Source organism: Talpa occidentalis, unplaced genomic scaffold (assembly GCF_014898055.3).
Source record: "Talpa occidentalis isolate TD23 unplaced genomic scaffold, MPIMG_talOcc4v2.1 talOcc4.5, whole genome shotgun sequence".
NCBI lineage: Eukaryota > Metazoa > Chordata > Mammalia > Eulipotyphla > Talpidae > Talpa > Talpa occidentalis.
The window spans coordinates 37,832,898-37,852,031 of NW_023604861.1; the positions used below are offsets into that span (position 1 = coordinate 37,832,898).

Below are 19,134 nucleotides of genomic sequence, written 5' to 3' on the forward strand. Positions count from 1 at the left end.
TGGCAGTGAAAACAACATAAAGGACATTGGAGGAGGAAGCATGGCAAATAGCAGTGGAAGAAGGTCTGCAGGTTGGAAGCAGGAGCACTGGTTGACTAAGAGTTGGGAGGAGTAGAGCAGGTAGACCATAAAGGTAGTGGTAGAAACAAAGGACATTATTAAATGGTTTTAAATAAGTGAGAACCAACAAGGTTTGCCTTTGGAAAGAATCTTCTGGCTACTAAATAAATCTGACTGTTTAGGAGGATTTAAGAAATCTAGGCAAGAAATAATGGTGATTCTGACCCTCATGCTGCTATCCAATAGAATATTTTGCAGTGATGGAAATCTTCTAATCTGTACTATTTAATAAAAGACAATAGCTACATATAGCTATTCCACATCTAAATGTGGCTAGTGAGGTTGTGAAACTGAATTTAAAAGTTAATATTTCAAATTTACATTTAAAAGCCACATGTAAAAAATGTCACATTTAACTGCTAATACTGACAGCACAATTCTAGGAAATTATGTTCTAGTTAGTAAATACAATGCAGTAGTTCAAAGTGTGAATGGAAACCAAAATACCTTGAGCCATGTTAACCTGCTATTACCTGGAAAAAGCAAGATTTTAATTGAATTACTTAGTCTCCAAATCTGATATATTTATCCATTCATTCATATTCTCTCTGGGGTTTGCACTGTTTCTTTCATAAGAGGTCAAAGATATTTGATCTTTTCCTACCTAACAACAGAGCACAACCTTACATGTCCACATGTTGTAGTTTTACACTTGTGGTCCAGGAATGATATTAATGGTATCCCCTCATACTCTCAACAGTGTTGGGGTTTGGATGATAAATTACATGGTTATTCTTGCCAACTGCTACTGAAAATCTCAGATTCATTAAACAAAATGTATTTCAAAAACAAGTAATGGAAGATATAAAACAGAGCCCCAAAGCCCTTGGTTAAAGTTTCTATTAGAAAGTTTTAAAGCACTTTATAAACTGTAACATTATATGAAGTTGATGCCTATTAAAACTGTTTGAGCTAGTTAAGTTTTGTCAGGTCTGTTTAGTGATGTCAGTTAATTGTCTTTCATTAATTCTTATTTGCTTCATTTTCCCTGTAAATAACTTATTAACCACCCACTACTTCTTCTCTGACTGATTAAATGGTATAAATGTTGAGAAAAACAAAATGACTGACACAAATGCCAAGAAGCATTTGAAATGTGAAAATATGTTTAATAGAGAGGTTCTGCATATGACTCCAACAAACACACTTGAGCACAGAGTTAAATAATATCAATAATTAATTAGAATCGGTAGCCCTCACTTTCTTAATTCTTAGGAAACACAGTGGATCAAACAAAGGAAGAAAAGGTCAATGCACTGCTGCAAGGACTTAACTAATTGATGTGCCAGTGCCAAAGATGACCTAAAAAACAGACAATTGAGAACAGGAGAGTGTAGGAAACAAAGTAAAAGCTTTGAGGCTGCGACTCAGTTTCCCATGCTGAACACATCTCCATTCTTCATTGCTCCTTCCTGTGCTATGAACATAGATGACATTTTTCAGAGTGATGGAAAACAGTGAATTCTTTTCATCTTTGCTGTCTAGATTTATTACCCCTATTTGAGAGAAAGTTGAATTTAGCTTATAAGGGACAGGATCATTCTCATGTTGATCCATGATTTTTGAAGGGGCCTAACACATAGAACAATGAGTCATGCATATGATTTATTTTGATGATGGTACAAACAACAAAATACCCAGGGGCAGCCACCTAGCAATTTTATCTTCAGCTGTATCCCTTGGGGTTACACCTACATGAGTCACAGGATGTATACCTGGGGTAAAGGGCTATTGTTAAGTGAGAAATACTGTTCTCAGTAGCATTCAGAACAAAAGTGGTTTTCTGACAAATTTCTGGGACGTAAAGCTCTTCCAAGATGCTATTACTAGATACACGCATACAACTTATTGATAGTATTGATATAAGGAATCATTTTCTGTGCTTTCATGGCATTTGAACAAACAAATAGGAGTAGAAGCAATTCTTGCAGAACATAGATTGATAAAAGCATCAGTTAAGTCTGACTTACTAGCGGAGATTATATGAATTTGCTGTTCTTACACCAGATTTGGTATGAATCAGTGTGAATTGTAGACAGATGTGAGGCACAAAATAGAATCAGCAGATTACACATAGCCAAGGACAGAAGAAAACCTTGATGAAAACCAGATCAGAGATTATCCTAAATTATTCATGCTGTCACTTTTTCCAATGCTCAAGGAAATGAGGTTGGAAATCTCTATCAAAACTGCTCTTGGAAATAGTTGTAAAATAGTTGTAATTGATATACATACTTACTATTTCAGATGTTCAGGGGTATATTAAGATGAGTCTGTGCAGAGAGAGTGAAGCTGAAGTGTCCGTCAATCTCCAAGCTGAGATCACAATTCTTCTGTCGGCTAACATTTACCTGTGCTAGTTAGCCACAGAGCCCTTTTTAGACTGAGGTTCTCTGGATTTTCTTACCTGAATGTTTGAAACCTGAATGTAAACATATGATATGGCTCAAGATTTATTTCTTACTTAGAGTTCAATGTTATTTTACTTTCAACTCTGTGTGAGATATTTGGTGCCTGGGTTTCATGTGAAATGAATCCCAAAATGGCTTCAGTTATATTATTTTAATTTACTTTGTAAAGATGTATTCTTCAGACACTCAGGTGGATAATAAGCAACATTTCTTACAGAATTGTTTCTGAGTTGTGCTCATTCCTGTTTCATTGTGCAAAAAAAAAATGAAATGTGAGGGAAAGGTATAATCTCACGTAACACTTGGGAGATTAATTTCAAGGAAAATAAATGCCGCAGGAAAATTAATAAAGACACATCTATCATATGTAGTATGAACAAAAGTAAAACTTAAAAAAGCAAGACTCTAATTTTGCTTTTTTAAATTTTTTAATGACTGTGATAGGCAATAATGCAAGCACATATAAATACAATTAAATGCAGAAATCTTGCATTACAATAGGAGAGATGCAAGCATGTTATATAAAATTTCAAGGAAATGAGAACATAATTGAAGATTCATATAATACTCTCAGTTGATCCTAAAGTATTGGTAGAATTTTGACAGCTTGAAATGAAGTAGAAGAGTGTTTCATGTGAAGGGAATAGCATCTCAGAGATGGGCAAGTATAGGTAATGTCAAGTTGTCAGGTTGCACAAAAGCATGGAGATACTATGAAAAAGATAGAATAAGAATTGTAAAGGTATTTTGAAACCAGGGCATAGAATTAATTTAATTATGTGTGGGCATTAAATTACTTCTATGCCCACACATAGACTTAGTAAGTAGCATGAATTCCTTCATGATGTTTGTGACTATACATGTGTTTGGATAGGTTAATGACATGTAGACTGGAACAGAATAGACAGATTAGTCTGGATTAGAGAGATAAAGACATGCTGTATTGGTAGGAAGGAACCTCAAAAATGAGTCTTTCTATAATCCTAAAGGTTCATAACATCCTAGGGACTCAGTTTGCTTATTAACAAATGATAACTGAATGCAGAATAACAGAAAGGATGTGTGACCACTGGTTATAAGAAGGGACAGAGAAAATGCAACAGATGTGAATGATGCCAAAACCTGAAAAATGGAGGATTATCAGTTTAAAAAAAAAGTGGGCTGAGGAAGGATGGTAGTATATTCTTACAAAGTTACAGTCTAATTCTAAATTATTGATAAATCAATATAAAATTAGAAAACAAGTGACTTGGAGACATTTAACATGGTTCATACAAATAATGAATTTTTAAATACACATTTTTAAATGTGTATTTAAAATATGCATTTGTACTGTGACTGTACTGTGACTAACTGAAGAGTACAGTTGGAAAATATTGTGTGAATGGCAGAAATAGAAAATAGCAAGTTTCGTGAAAGGAAGAAAACACCTTTAGTTATTATAAATTCAGTATTTAAGAAGATTGCAAATTAATGACAAGTTAATATTCTACAGAAAAGGTTATTTATTTTAGCTGTCACTTATTTTTCCATAAAAATGAGTTTGGGAATGAAAAGTACAGCTTTTTAAACATTGTCTTCTTATGACCTTGGTTTTATCTTTTTGTATTTTTCAGATAAATTTTTTCTTTGAAATTCACATCAATATTGTCCTATTGACCAGTTTACTGTTCTCATAGGTATCATTTATGACCACTTCTATGAAGAATGCAACAGCTGATAATTTTCATAGAACACGATTTGATGCTGTTTTTTGTTTTGTTAACAGCATTTTTATATTTATTCTGTGTAACTCTTAGAATATCACTTTGAGGGAATCATGGGTCTTCCTTTTATAGGCCAAGTGTTTGCCTTTGAGATGCTAATTGTAAAGATCACTCAGTTCTTTGAATGACTCAGAGGGCTCCTGACATTCTACCACCTGAAGGATTTACTGTTCTGGATGTTAGCTCTTCCAGGAGGGCACCTCCTTGGATGTCACAGCATCACCAAGTAAAGCTCCTCATATTACTACACAAATTACAATCACTATGCACTTTTGTGGAAAGGTAATTATATATCCCTGGATCACTTTTCCCTAATAGATTCAATCTGAATAATCTCTCACAAAAATACACTTAGACAATGCCATTACTAATACAGTAAGTCTGGAACCAGTGAAAACCAATCATCACTACTTTTCAAATAATTTAATATGTATATTATACCATTGACAGGAATTCCTTGGAGAAACCTGGGTATTTTATAGTGGGGCTTTGCTATTTACCTGATTTGAAACCTAAGCATCTAGGCCTCACCTATAATCCCTTGTTAACTGTTTGTGTTTCCCCGAAGTGTCAGTCTATTAGAGTGATTTAGTAGATGACTAAAAATCAGTTCTAGTGTTTCTTCATATCTTGTGAGCAAAGGCACTGACAGCCATTGTTCTAGACCCATTTCAGTTATGTTTGTATAGTGAACAACCTTGGAAGACAAGTATAGTGTCTCCTCCAGAAGGATAATGGGTATGCTTACTACACATATATAGATTTTGGTTTCTTAAACTCATGATTTCACTCCTGTGGTTCCATCTACTATATGAATAGGTACCATCTGACCCTTTTCATATTAGGCTGTGGTGTTAAGTAAACTGGTACAAGTTCACTATTGCTGTGATAAAAATACTTTTTCTAACCTGGGCATCTTGTCTTTGCCAGCCTCCACAAAACTGGCTAAATAGATTGCAAGTCCAGTAAATGATCAGATTCTATACAATTCTTGACATTGTTGTGAAGACTTCTTTAAGTATTGCAAGACTATATTTGCCCTCAATAGCAGAACTAATATCTGGCTTTAGCTTAAATATCTAAATAGTGTTTTTTGTTAGGATAATTTGATATTTTCAGTAACTGCATCATTGACCGTCCTACACTAAAGACTTGTGCTGATGTTCTAGCTAAGAACAGATTAAGGCCTTAGGGAATTTTAGTAGTGAAAATACTATTGCATCTTCTGAATGTGTAATTGAAAATAATAACAATATTCACCAGCAAAGAAAGTGCAGCAGGAAGTCCAATAAAATGGATTTCATGCATTTCCCCACCTAAATTTTTGCTTAGTCCATTTATAGAATAATCCAGCAGCGCTGATTCTGAAACCTAAGTCTCATCTACTATCTGCTCCCTTTTTGTCCATTTCCATATCATTCCTTCTCCCCAGCGCCCTGCCTCTGTCCCACCCCACTGCCCAGTTAATCTGATAGCAACAGCCTGTTTCTCATCACTTGTCTGACTGTCTTCTCACTCTGCCAGTGGTGCCAAGATCACTGATACAACCCAAATTTCTTTGACATAATGAGTGATTCAAGACTCATCCATCTCAAGAGGTATATATCAGGAACCCCCTTTTAGGCAGATACTCAGGTTATGTTCACTTCCAATTATACTATTCATGCATGCCATTGGGTATTTAGTTATGTATTACTATTGGCATGTTGAAAAATAAAAGGCATTTGTACCAAAACATTCCAGGATATTTTAGATTCCTCTCATTCTGTTAGAAGACAACCCTATAATTATCAACATTGTTACAATATTTGAAAAAAGAGAAATAAGCAGGAAATGACTTTAAACTTGAGGCAATGTAAGGGTTGAGTATAAATGTAAAATTTCTTACTGAAACCTGTTATGTGACAGGGAGAATGACTGAGGGATACTTGTCATTTGTAAATGACAAATTAATATTTCAAAGTTGTATGAAAATTCAGACTACATGAAGCAGGGGAGTCAAGTGTTCATATAATATTTTTAGCAGAATAAATTTATTTAAAGAATGAATGAATAATTTATAAACATTATGGCACTCTGTCATTCAGTAGCCTCTCCTCTATGCTTGTCCCATATGACTGACTATCCCTTCCTGCATTCCTTTCTCCCTCCTTTCTCTTTACTTCCCTCCTTCCTCTCTTCTTTTAAGCAGGCAGTTTTCCCTTTTTTTTGGTAAAGTGGAAAATTTGAAACATTTTCATAGCATAGAGGCATATTAACTAAAGAGTTATTCCTGCTCGCTGTCCTTAATTCAAGTGGGGAGATGTGTTCTACATGAATAGTGCTTGGTGGGTAGATAAGCAACTACAGTGGCTGGCTAGTGAGGGCACCAATTTATTTCAGTGGGTTTGATTTGGTGCCTGGAGAGTCATCCTGAGGGTGTTAGAGAAAGAGAAGAGAGACAGTCAAACTTCCTGTCCCTCAAGCTATCTGGCCTTTACAATCAATTTTGCACCTTGACTTATTTGGTCATTTTCTGTCATTGAATCTAGAGGATCTGATCCTTGTAAATAGAAGGATTGTTGCAGGTCAGCACCATTCCCTCTAGCCTTCTCCACCCTGTTTGCATGTCTGATTATTTACTTGAACTACCTCTTTGTGATTTGAGAAAGACTCCCCCACCTGCTTTTTCATAAAAGCTCAGGGTCACTGAGTCCTGAGATCCCAGGCTCACTAAGCTGAGCCATGACTTTCAACCAGGAGACACAGGCTGTGCTGACCCAGTGGTTGGGGAGCCTCCATTATTGAGACACTATCTGTGACTCCCAAATGGGGAGAATGAAGACATGAAGGAAGAACTCTGGCCTCACAGGCTGCACCCTGCGCAGTGACCCATGCCACTGATGGGCAAAAATGAGGTGAGAGTTGCATGACCCCTGACCTCAACAGGCAGCATTTATTTTTACTTATGATTGCATACCACCTCCTTTAAAAATATTCCATTTGTAGTGTAAGCTCATTTACAGCTTCAAATGATCCCTGTTTTCTTTGCTAAAAATAACTTAAAATAGCTTTCAGACTATTTTGAATGGCATGGCCTCACCTCTGACTTATTAACTCTGTGATCTTGAATAAGTCAAGCAGTCACTTTGACCTTCAGTTGCTCCCTTAAATTTGGATAAAAATAGCAACTTCTGCTTACAAGGATCAGATCTTCTAGATTCAATGAGAGAGAATACCTGACTGTCTTCAAAAAACTCACCACAAAGGCAGGAGAGTAGAAACCTATCACCTGCCTAAATTTCATTCTGACTCCAAGTATTGCCAATCTAATTTCACCTACACTTCTGTCCATTCCTGATGCCCCACTACTACCATCGGCTCAATTCCTCTCCTAATCAAAATGTTCATCCCTAATTGGTCCAAGCTGACTATTTTTGACTAGAAAGTGATCCTCATCTAAAATGCAAACATAATTTACCTCTCTAAAATCCTTCCAGTGTTCAATTTCCTTAAGATAAAAGAGTTTCTTAATGACTCTAAGGCTACCACCCTCTACAGTTTCATCCAAATCCTACCTACACTGCTGAGGGGAGCAGCGGGCAGCAGGAGAGGTCTGCGTGCCATGTGGGACCCTCCTCCGGTGGCCGGGGAGCAGCCGGGGATCAAACAGGCGCCGCAGAGGCTTCAGGCAGCTTCACAACCCAGTGCTCAACCACTGTGCCACTGGGGAGGCCACAGAGGCTATTTTTATCAGCCCAAGAACAGACAGGTTTGGTCCAGGTAGAAGGATGAGCACTGGCAAATCTGAGGAAACATAATATGAGTGAGTGTAGTTTAGAGATCAGTAAAATCTAGTTACTCCGCTGTGATTGGAGGATACAGATGAAGGAATGAAGAGTAAGAAAAGGAGACTGGAGTCCAGATTACAGGAGACTTAGATATTATTAGTAAAGAGTACTAAACAGTGTAGTTTCAGATATATTTAGAAAAATGTGGGGAATTAGGAGGGATGCCTAAAAAAATGACATAGGAACACTAATGTAGATGACTAAATATATTAAGGCTGCTGATAACTGTAAACACCAAACTGTGCATCATCATCATTATCAAGCAGTGCTATGTCAATAGTCCTTTGGGTTTAGAGCTTGAGTTATAGGCAGCTTCTTGTACTTAAAAGAAACTACCTCGCAACTAGTCCAGATGGATATTACCTATCCCGCTTTAAGATCCTCTAGGGATGAACCACCCCAACAAACCTGAGAAAGCCCCCTTTCATAGCAACTAAGCATCCTTCCAGATGCTTTATCCATGGCATCATCCCCTCGATATATTAAAGACTCCATTTGGACAATTTTTAAAAGCACTTGTGACATTCTGATAGAATAATGATTTTTAGAGTTCTTTAAAATTCAAAGGCAAGGTAAAAGAAGTCTTCTGTTTGATTGCAAAAGCTATCAAGATACAAAAAGAGAATGGCTTGTCCTAGCATTACAATATCTGTTTTCACTGGAAACCTGAGCAGACTTTAATCATGTACACTTCAGCCAGGGCCAGAAGCTCAGAAACCTGCAAGTATTATGAATGTTCTCACACTAACACAAAACCTTTGCAGAAATTTCTATAGGTACACAGACAGATTTTCTCTCTCTCTCTGTCACACAAACACATTTCATCTTCATTTTCTTTCACTGTATACAGGATAAATCTTTCAATTAAAGTGCCATTCTTTATGTTAAAAATGTTTCATGCATTAAAAAGATACTAAGTTGTAATTGATTAGTTCAGTCAATACTTATAAACTGCAGATTTAGGAGGAACAATTGAAAAATAACAACTTAAAGGGAGGAGAGAGCAGTGGTTTTGTTCTTTCTGTGAGGTTACAGAGGCAATATAGAGAAATGAGGAGCCCCAGCGGAAAACTGCACCTACTATTGCGTCTTTTAGAAAGATCACTCACAGACCTTTTTCAAGTGTATTTAATTTGCTGTGCTATCATCAGAGCATGGAGCACATTTTCATCTAAAATAATTTTCAAAAGATTTTAAATTTAGGAAAAAATCCCTTTGCACTTAAAAATATTCTTCTTTATCTGTCACATTCATGCTTAAATGGCTATCCAGATTGACATTACCTTTATTGAGAATAATAAGTCCCAATAGCACTACTAATACCCAGTCTACTATGAGTATGTTGCTCTTAATTTGAAGGAAGATTATTTCATTTTTATCTGTTCTAGAACACTAGAGGAAAGACTCAAGCATTGTCACATTTCATTTTCAGTTTAACCTGTATTCATCTTAGGTTAACTGGTTACCACTAGTCACTTTCATCTAATGTTTCTATATTTTTTCTTATACTGTATTGTCTACTTTTATTTCAGAATTAATCATTTGTGCCTATTTGATTTTTGGGGCTCATAGGTTCCTAACAAATAATCAAATTGTATTTGCATTATCCAGTTTACACTCCTTTCTCCTTTTACATGTACAGCTTGCTGCCCTTTCTTGTGTACTGGTCGTGAATATCTCCTTGACTTATTTATATCTATACTTGATATTTTGACTTAGTTTTTTTAATCAAGATTTTTTTACTACACTGAGTTAGAAGACAGAATAGTGGATAGCACCCTCCTTTTATGTCTGTTCTGAGCATTTTTATCTTAGTTATAAAGAATATGGTTATTGCTTATGCAACTTAATATGGTTTTCTGCTACAATTTTCAAACTTCTATTTGTAAAAAGATGTATTATTCACTAAGTTTAATGTAAGCAGAATACTACATTATCTTGCAAGAGGATAAAGGTGCTATTCATACTTCTCCTAAATATTTGAAAGATTTAAGCTGTGGAATATCATGAGAAGCATTAATAAGGAATATGGCAAGGAAAGTCTAATAATAGTCAATCATTAAAAACAGCAAGAAAGGGAAATAAAATATTTAGGCCTCAATTTCATAAAGGATATGGTATTTCTAAATTTTAGTTGATGTTCACTGATTAAGTACTGACACATTTTACAACATTTAAGGTACCTTTTTACACTGACATCCAGTACTTAAATTCTGTGGAAAATCTGTTTTAGAACTAATTTCCCTGGACATGAGCTGTTTATTACCTCACCTGCCAATGTTTGCTTTCACATTTTAAAGATTTAAATTTGTGAAAGCCTACATACAGAACTGGTACTACTAACGTAATGAATTCCCTATAATATTTTGGAGTCTAGCAGGAGATGTTGGAAATAGTATTTGCGTTTGTTGTATATGTGTGTGTTTTGGTTCAAATGTTCAGAATATGAGCTACATTGATTTTTAATGGATACAATATTTGGAATTACTTCTATGGCAATTTTCGCATTGTCCTGTAAATTGCTTTTTTCCCTTTATTTAGTAGGAAGGCTTCTTGTTTCATTAACTCAGTCCTCTTCACTTCTCTCAATTTCTTATTCACTTTTCTCTGTGATGGGAATGGATGCGGGAGACAGGAGCTAGAATTTTTTATTGCCACCCAAGGCTTGAGTTAGAAAGAAACACCAGAATGACTTTTCTCTATTCTTCATTTATCCTACTCAGAGAATAACAAAATAAAATCTTAGTAAGTACTTACCTTGCACTAAACAGATCAATCTTTTTCCATTAGATTTGTCATATGAGACATGAACTCAACTATAATTGATTTTTAAGTCATGTGGCACAACAGCCACTATAGTATTTTTCCTATGATAGTCTCAATCAATAGGCCTAGCAGCTTAACAAAAATAATTACATCAACATATCTGCTTTCCTGACACCATTTTGTTCTTAGGTGTTAGAAACAGTCTGGTATTAGAAGAAATCCAATAAGTTTGAAGCAAGAAGGCTGAGTCTGGGTAACTAAGTGCTTGCATCTCCTGGACTCCAGTGAAACTGATTCCCTCATTTTCTGAATCTTTTCACAGCTCACAGCACAGTCCATCAGTCTTACAAGCAGTTCTAATAGTTCCTGGATTTGGAGTTTGATGCAGGCTTTGTATGAGCAGATGCTTATATAAAAGCTAAAATAGGTGGGTATTAAAAGGATTAAGTGATTCAGTGGAGTATCTCAGCCAGCCATAATTCAAGACACAATAGTTCAAATCTTTCATTGCTGTTTTCTTTGATAAAATGTAGGTTTTAACCTTTTGGGAAGTCTTTTTCTACAGTGTCAGCAGCAACTCCAGACCTGTCAACTCAACAATACTTTACAACTAATACCTTTCACAATGTCTGAGGTAGAGAAAGGAATTGCAATAATACTGCCTAGGATTCTGTGAGATTGGAAATGTAGTGGCATACATTGGCTAGTTACTTTGTGTATGGAAATAGATGAGTTGGCAATGACATGAGGGGGAAAAAATACCTGCAGTAAAATATCAAATCTCTGGGAAGAATACAGGTATGCTATCAGGGGATGTCAAAGACCAATACATGCCTCGGCTGAATTGAAATAAGTACCAAAAAGACATAGTCTTTGGAAATTCTGTAGATAAACAATAATATTTGTTTGCATCAAAGGAGCAAATATTACTGTAGTCACTAAAGCTTGAGAATCTATTTTTTTTCATATTTCTGTTTATACTGGTTATTCACTTTTAAATGTTTATTTCTCCTATTACTTCACAATGTGTGAATATCAATTCTCATCAATTTGACCTTGTTTCCTATGCAAACCTTCCAACAGGATATTTCTTTGGCTCATATCAAAACAATATTATTGACTAAATGAAGGATATTTTCCACAAAACCGTGTTAGCTTTAGAATTCCTTCATCACTGATATCTAACCATGGACTGCTACTCTTTCAAGAGGCATTCATTGAGCGCCTACTATGTTCCAGTGATTGCATCAGTTAAGTGAGCAAACAGTAGAGATTCTTCCTAGAAAAAATATTTAGAATGGAAAAATAAACCAAAAAGTTGACGCGAGGAATGATTTGAAGATAGGCAAATGAACGTGCTAGTTCTAATGATGAGAAAGAGGAAGCAAATTGGAGAAAGCAATTTAGCCATTTAAATGGGAGTTGTGATTGGCCCAATATGCTGAACTACTTGTCAGGAGAGTAGCTAGGGTATGTTATATGATCTGTAAATTTGCAGAAAGCATTCACTCTCAAATTATATATCCTGTATAATGCCTGTATTTCAAGGTTGTGTAAATAAATGTGGTTAAAATTTTTTTTTAAAAAGTAAATTTATCTAGAAGAATAACAGATTAATAATGATATTTTTAGTCCCTTAGATTATTTTGTGATTATTTAATTACAGTGAACTGAATTGAGTACATTTCTTCCCATTAAAAAATGTTAACTATAGTATCACTTCAGGGATGTTACATATTGAGTTCACTGTGAGCAATTTAGGGCAGAAAGCTATGCAAAAATGAGTAGATATGACCCCATAGAGAAACTTTTCTTGCTTTCATAGTTGCAATCTCACTACTCAAGGTTATGCTAACAAAATTGTGAATATGTTTCCAGGAATGGGATTAATTTTAGATAATGTATTCTCTTCAGAAAAACAATTCTAGAAAGGGAGGGAGGTAGATAAATAGACAGATACATTTCTCTCCCATAATTAGCAGTGATATTCTCATTTACCTGTAAAGAATAGGTTACAGTGGATACAGAACTACAAGAAGACAGTAAATAAATGAAGGGATATTTTTCCTAATACTTCATAATAATGGATGTCCTTTTAGTTGTGGTCAGCTTTCTTTCCTACTGTTCCTCTCCTTATTTGCTGTCTCATCACCTTCTCCTCTCTCTTCATCCTCTTGGTTTTCTACACTGTCAACAGATGATGGTCTAAATATTCTTTAAATGCATAGCTCCTGTCAAAAAGTCTTTAATCAATTATTCAGTAATCTTATTTAATTAGAAAAATGAAGTTGTTTCTTTAATACATTAAATTATAATTCATTGCATGGAATTTTGTTTCTATTAGACTGTTAGAGATTTAGTTCCAGGATTTTAAAAATTTTAAGGAATTATTTAAGAGATTAAAATAAGCCTTCTTATCTTAGATAATGTATCTAAGAGAAATTTATCTATTTATCTCCCTTTCTAGAATTGTTTTTTCTGCAGAGTGTATATTATTGAGAGATTTGAATATGTAAGACAAAGAATTCTACCTTGGCAGTATTATGTTTCTTGTGGTAATACATAATGTACATTCAAATAAAACTAAACATATAAGAAATACTTAAAACTAGACTTAATCTCTGTTTTATGTGGAAGTTACTCTTAAATTTGCAAGAATTTTAAAAATTATTACTAATATTAATTTCAACTAAAAATTTTAATATTTGAAGCTAGGAGCTGGTATCTTATAATTCTAATCTTTAAAGATATGTCCCTCAAAAAACCTATTTTGGATACTGACTGGCAGAATTGCTTCATGTATTTTTGCGAGTTTTAGGATTTTTAATGAATATTTTTATGCTAACAAATTATAAAAGAAGTAAGATTAAGTCACACTTTTGTTTTCAGTGACAAGATTAATATTGGGTGCATATTTTTTTCTAATAGACACAGGGAACAAGTACTAATGATACATTTAGTCTTCCATGATTGGATCAAGGTTGTGAAATATAATTATACCATTCTAGGTGTATCACTTCTATTTCCATAATCATTTAAATTATGCATAGAAGAAATGAAAGTTTTATCTACAGAATCTAATAGTGTAGTTAGAAAATATCTTTAGCTTGGAGAAGAATGTACAAATTTAAACTTTTACTTATATTATCACTAGTTTTGTAATGAGAAATGAAGGGTTTACACAGTCAAGGACATTGAATGACTAATTTCTGTGTAGCTCTTTTTTTTTTGATAAATACTTTGCAGTTTTAGTTTTCTGTTCATAGCTTTAATTTACATTTCATGTTATTTAAATTTTCTCTTTGAAGGGCATTTGAGAGTGAGGTTAGAAAGTATTACAATTCTGGTCAATAATAGTTATTGAGTGTCCACCATGTATAGGAAACTGAAGAAATTAAAAGCACAGTTCCATCTCTTTGAGAAGCATACATTTTATCCATACAGTTACATTTTACTTTGAAAGGATAAGTGTTTTTAAAGTGCTATGCAAAACAAGTTGTAAACATACTGCATATTTAACCTCATATTTAAATACATAAGGAGATTTCAGTATTAAGAGCCCCATGGCCAATTAAAAGTTTGCAAGAGGGTGATAATTTTTAAAAATGATTTTCTCAATGCATTTTTAAAACCATTAACCTTATTTAACTTAGGGATCATTTATGTACAGTTACAGATGGGACATAAGAATAGTTTGAGACAGTAAGAAAAGGTCAAGTTCATAAAGATTGGCTCCCTGGAGAAGCAATTGCGATTACTGAAAAAAGAACTGATGATTCAAGGGAGGGCAATAAGAAACACATTACAGAAAAATGTTACTAACCATCTGATGGAACACCATCTTATAAGCAATTCTTGTTTTGCTTTCTTTTAATGTCATTTAGGTGTATAAATGACCTACTCTTAGGAGCAAGAAGTCACAAAATCCTGAATCTACAAGGGTTTAGTTTGTCATGAATAGCATTTTTTAAATTTTAATAACTTGGTGGTAAATGCCCCCCAGTTAACTAGTTCTTAAATTCTGTGCTGTATTTACAAATTAAATGTATTAGTGTTTGTGACTCTTGGTTATCATCGTTTTATTAATTGAGCCAAAAGTAGGGAAAGAAGACTTAGTTTTTAAGTTCATATGGAGCTTATACAGTCCAGTAGTGGAACACATAGAGAATAAATGCCTAACTGAATTGAAGTTCTGTCAAATACCTCAAAGGAAATTAAAGATGAAATTAGAATTTTAACAGAAGAGTTTTAACTGGTAGGATGACAAAGCAAAACCTGAAGAAACAGTTAACTAGAAGAAGGACAATTCAGGCAAAGTCTCCATATCCTGATAAGGAAAATGAGGTCTGGGAGGCTAAGCAAGTTATAACCTGATAATGAAAAAAATTCAGGTCTCCTGGCTCCCAGGATAAAATTCTTTTCACTGTCCTGTTTAAAATAATCTCACCACATCAATGCAATGTTTTCTGAGTACTAAGGTTTTAGATATATTAAATACTTCAAAAAAGTAAATGAGCAGAGATAATTCCATTACTGTACAGTTTTATTGAGTTTTCGCTCATTGTCACAGCTGAAGACCATGGAAAAGAATGAGAAAATTCATTTTTAAGGGTCAGTTTTTATTTGCTTTACCTATTTAAATCAGTTCTTGGTTTTAAAATAAAAATAATTTATATAATATTTCCTTTTTGAAAAAAACTAATAAAACTTGAATTTGGACATAGAATAAAAATATTCACATGCCTATACCAGAAACAATCTGAAAGTTATGCTTCCATCAGCATATTATTTACTATTAGAGGGTACTCTTATCAATGAATTTGACAATTTCCTTTGCTGTAGATTTTGAACATTTTCATTTTGCTTTAAAATATATAATTAAATGCAAAAACTTTTGGGGCTAAGAAATCTCTATTTCACCTATGTGCAATAGGACAGATCAAGTATGATTAGCCAGAGACTCTAGAAATGTTACTGGTATCAGATCTGCAAGGACAACTTTTCTAATTTTGTGTTCCAAGTCTGTCCTAGAAACATTTAGTCGAAATCGAGGGGAGTCTTTGAATCAATTAATTACAGAAAAAAAATCAATGAATTACAAAAAGTAACTTTTAAAATCTTGTTATTTCAATGCAAGTCTATCTAACCAAAGATATGACAGGGCTTATTCTTTTACTCCTTTATACTGCCTGCTCTTCTGTTTCATGCAAATAGTAGTTTTGAAATTCTAAATATTTACAGTTTTACCTAATGTCACACTTATAAATACAGGATACATAGAGAATCTGAAATGAAAAATATAACAGGTATATAGCTTTCAATATGTGGTAGGCCTTACTCTCTATGTTTTAATGAATACTAACACATTTAAGTATCACACTAACCCATTAGGGGAATGTTTATCCTCATGTTGTAAATGAGAAAATCAATGCATAAATAGTTTAATAAAATTTGCCCCTATCCTACAGATTGTAGGGAGTAGAATGGAGGCATAGTTCATGAAGTCATGTCTTAAAATCAACCTCCACATACAAATCTGGACTCAAAAATTTACTAGTGGTGAGAGCTTGGATTATCTAGTTCTCCTGTCTGAAAATCAATTTCTTCATCTGTAAAATAGGAATTACAGTACCTACCTCATAGGATTACTGTGAGGACTGATTGTGATAGTCTATGGAAGGCACCTTAGCAGAGTAGTTAATATAATGTAAATACTCTAAGTACTTGTCTTTGCACAAGTATTGTTACTATCTTCTTATAGATTGGTGTATGTCCTCATCAGCTCTCTGTTCAGTCATGCACAGAAAGATACCTATATGTCCTCCAAGAGATCTTGGTGTAGTAAGTGATCAGAATTCAGAATATGTTTATCCTTAGGTTGAAGTCATAAGACAAAGTGATTTTCAGTAACTTATTAAATGAAAACAGCAAAAAAACACTTCTGTTGATTGACCTAAAGTAATTTCAAGTGTTGAAGGATTCCTAAAAGATTAAACTATTGATTTATTCTCTTGCCTCAGATACCTTCTTTGCATCCTCAGCAAGGAAATATAGTTATAATCTTTATGAAGGAGACATGCTCATTATCCTTTCTGTGGGATTATTTCTTACATGGATTTGGAGATGGCTTGCAATGCTGTGTGGTAGAGAAAGTAAGAAAATAAAATACAACAATAGCAATCAAGGAGAACATGAGGAGAAATAAGATCTTTTTCACAAAAAGGTCTTTGTTCCAGTGGTTGTGGAGGTCATCAGGGAGATAACAGTACAGAATGCAGACTAATATTTGATTCTCCTAGCACAGACAAGTAGAAAGGACGGCAGTATCAGAAGGATAAGAGAAATAAAAGATGTACATTAATGTATTTTCTTGGGAGTATGCTGAAAGTGTTCTGTCTAATCTTAAATGTCAAATTTGAAGATTAAGATTGAGAATCACCAACTATATGTAGATGTTCTAGGGAATGGTTGACACTTCCTGGCAGAGAAGTCTATCAGCTCTTACCTGAGAATCTTGTATTCGGTATACTTTTTTTTTTTATTAATGGAATATTTATAGGGACCTATCCTGCTTGTCCCTCAAAGAAAAGGGAAAAAGAGAAGCCCAGCCCTTACATAGAACTTCTCTTTTCTTTAAGAGTGGATGGTCAACATTCCTTTAGGCTGGTTCAATCTAACTTCAATTATAACTTACAGAAAGTGGTGAGAGATGGAAGCAGCATACATTTTCCTGGTTTCAGTATTCTTGCAGCTCTACTCCAAACTTTGGGAAAGGTGAACATATTGCTGAGCTATTATTTAAATTGCCTATAGTTTAACCTATGCAACTGCTTTATTTCAGTCACACAGATGTACTATTCTGATTTTTTTTACCTCCTACCATATAATCAATAATAAGACATTATTCATATTTCAACACCTATGTGAAGTCAAGTTTCCAAGTTTGCCACAAATCTGGGGGTCATCCTGCTGACCAGACTTTAGCCCTTGCATTGAGAGTCTCCTTTGTTAAAATATTTAATATAAAGTTGCTTTCCTAGTGTTTCCCTGATCCTAAATTGTCAAAATAAGTTTTGTAAGAAATGTATTTTATGTGGAATTGCTCAAGGAATTTACCCTTTTCTGTCCTATAGGCAAAATTATTTCTTTAATCAATTTTGAAATCAGAGATAAATGAATAGGCTGTAAAAAACATTCAATGACTTTGCAAGGTTATAGTAATAAAAATAAAGAGCTTCAGTTTACAAATTCCATAATTTGACCAACTCTAAATTATAAATGCCAATTCTTATCCTTCAAATACAAACTCACCAAGGGAATATCAATGGAAAACAATTACTAGGTGGATTTTTGTGCTCTGGTTCCATACAAAAAATACGTTTAGTGTTTTCAAATCAATGCTGGAGGAAATGTCAAGACAGGGGTACACATTTACTCATTTTGCAGAGATGTCCAAAGCTATTAAGTTTCTGCACTTTAATTAGAAAAGCAATGCAAAATTATTCTCTTGCTCAACTGTAGGAAATTCAAGGTATTTGGTATTGGAAAAGAGTCCTGAAATTATGAAATCTTATAGATCCACATGTATTTTTAGTATAATAGCAATGGTTACTAAAAATGCATTTCTATTTTTATGGCAATAGCTTGAATCTTTAAGCACAATCCCTAGGCATACAAAGATAATGGATATTGAAAGAGGAAGAAAATTAAAGGAAAATTAGGATGTTTAGGCAGCTTTAAAAATAGTATAGTTTAAATTTCGTTACACTGTGTATGAAACTGCTAGGTTTTAAGCTTGCTTTTAGGGTAGGGATTGCCATGGCTCTGAAGTATTTCTTAAAGATTACCACTAACAGATTGAGAAGCTTCCTGTTTGTTTAAATTACATTTCTTCCTTCCATATGCAATTATTTAAGAGTGAAACAGTATTCTGATGTTAAGTCACATTGAGAGAATTAATGCCTTAAGCCTCAGCCACTTGCAGTTAATGCTTAGATTATGAGTAGAGAAAGGGATATAGAATATTTTATGCCTCATAATAATAACCACTACTTTATTAAAATTTTCATTCTAATGTTGAGTCTTATACATGAGCAATAGAGATAAACAGAACCCTCTCAGCATCCATCTTTTCTTCCATATAATACAATGCCATCTGTGGCACTGTCCATAGGTTCTGGCTGGGATTTTTAACTTTTAATTGCAAATGTCAAAATGGTTATTGTAAAAAAGTAAACGGTA

The 19,134-nt window shown here is 34.1% G+C and overlaps 2 long non-coding RNA genes across 2 annotated transcripts in view; one reads left to right on the forward strand and one right to left on the reverse strand.

Annotated features, from left to right (window-relative positions):
- Positions 1-19,134, forward strand: part of LOC119259741 (uncharacterized) — a 159,473-nt gene that overhangs the window by 134,833 nt on the left and 5,506 nt on the right. The window lies entirely within an intron of this gene.
- LOC129146892 (uncharacterized) overlaps positions 7,887-19,134 on the reverse strand; it is a 166,194-nt gene continuing 154,946 nt past the window's right edge. Inside the window, exon 3 of the long non-coding RNA XR_008554245.1 lies at positions 7,887-8,083. This is a non-coding gene — a long non-coding RNA (uncharacterized LOC129146892). The remainder of the gene's footprint in view (positions 8,084-19,134) is intronic.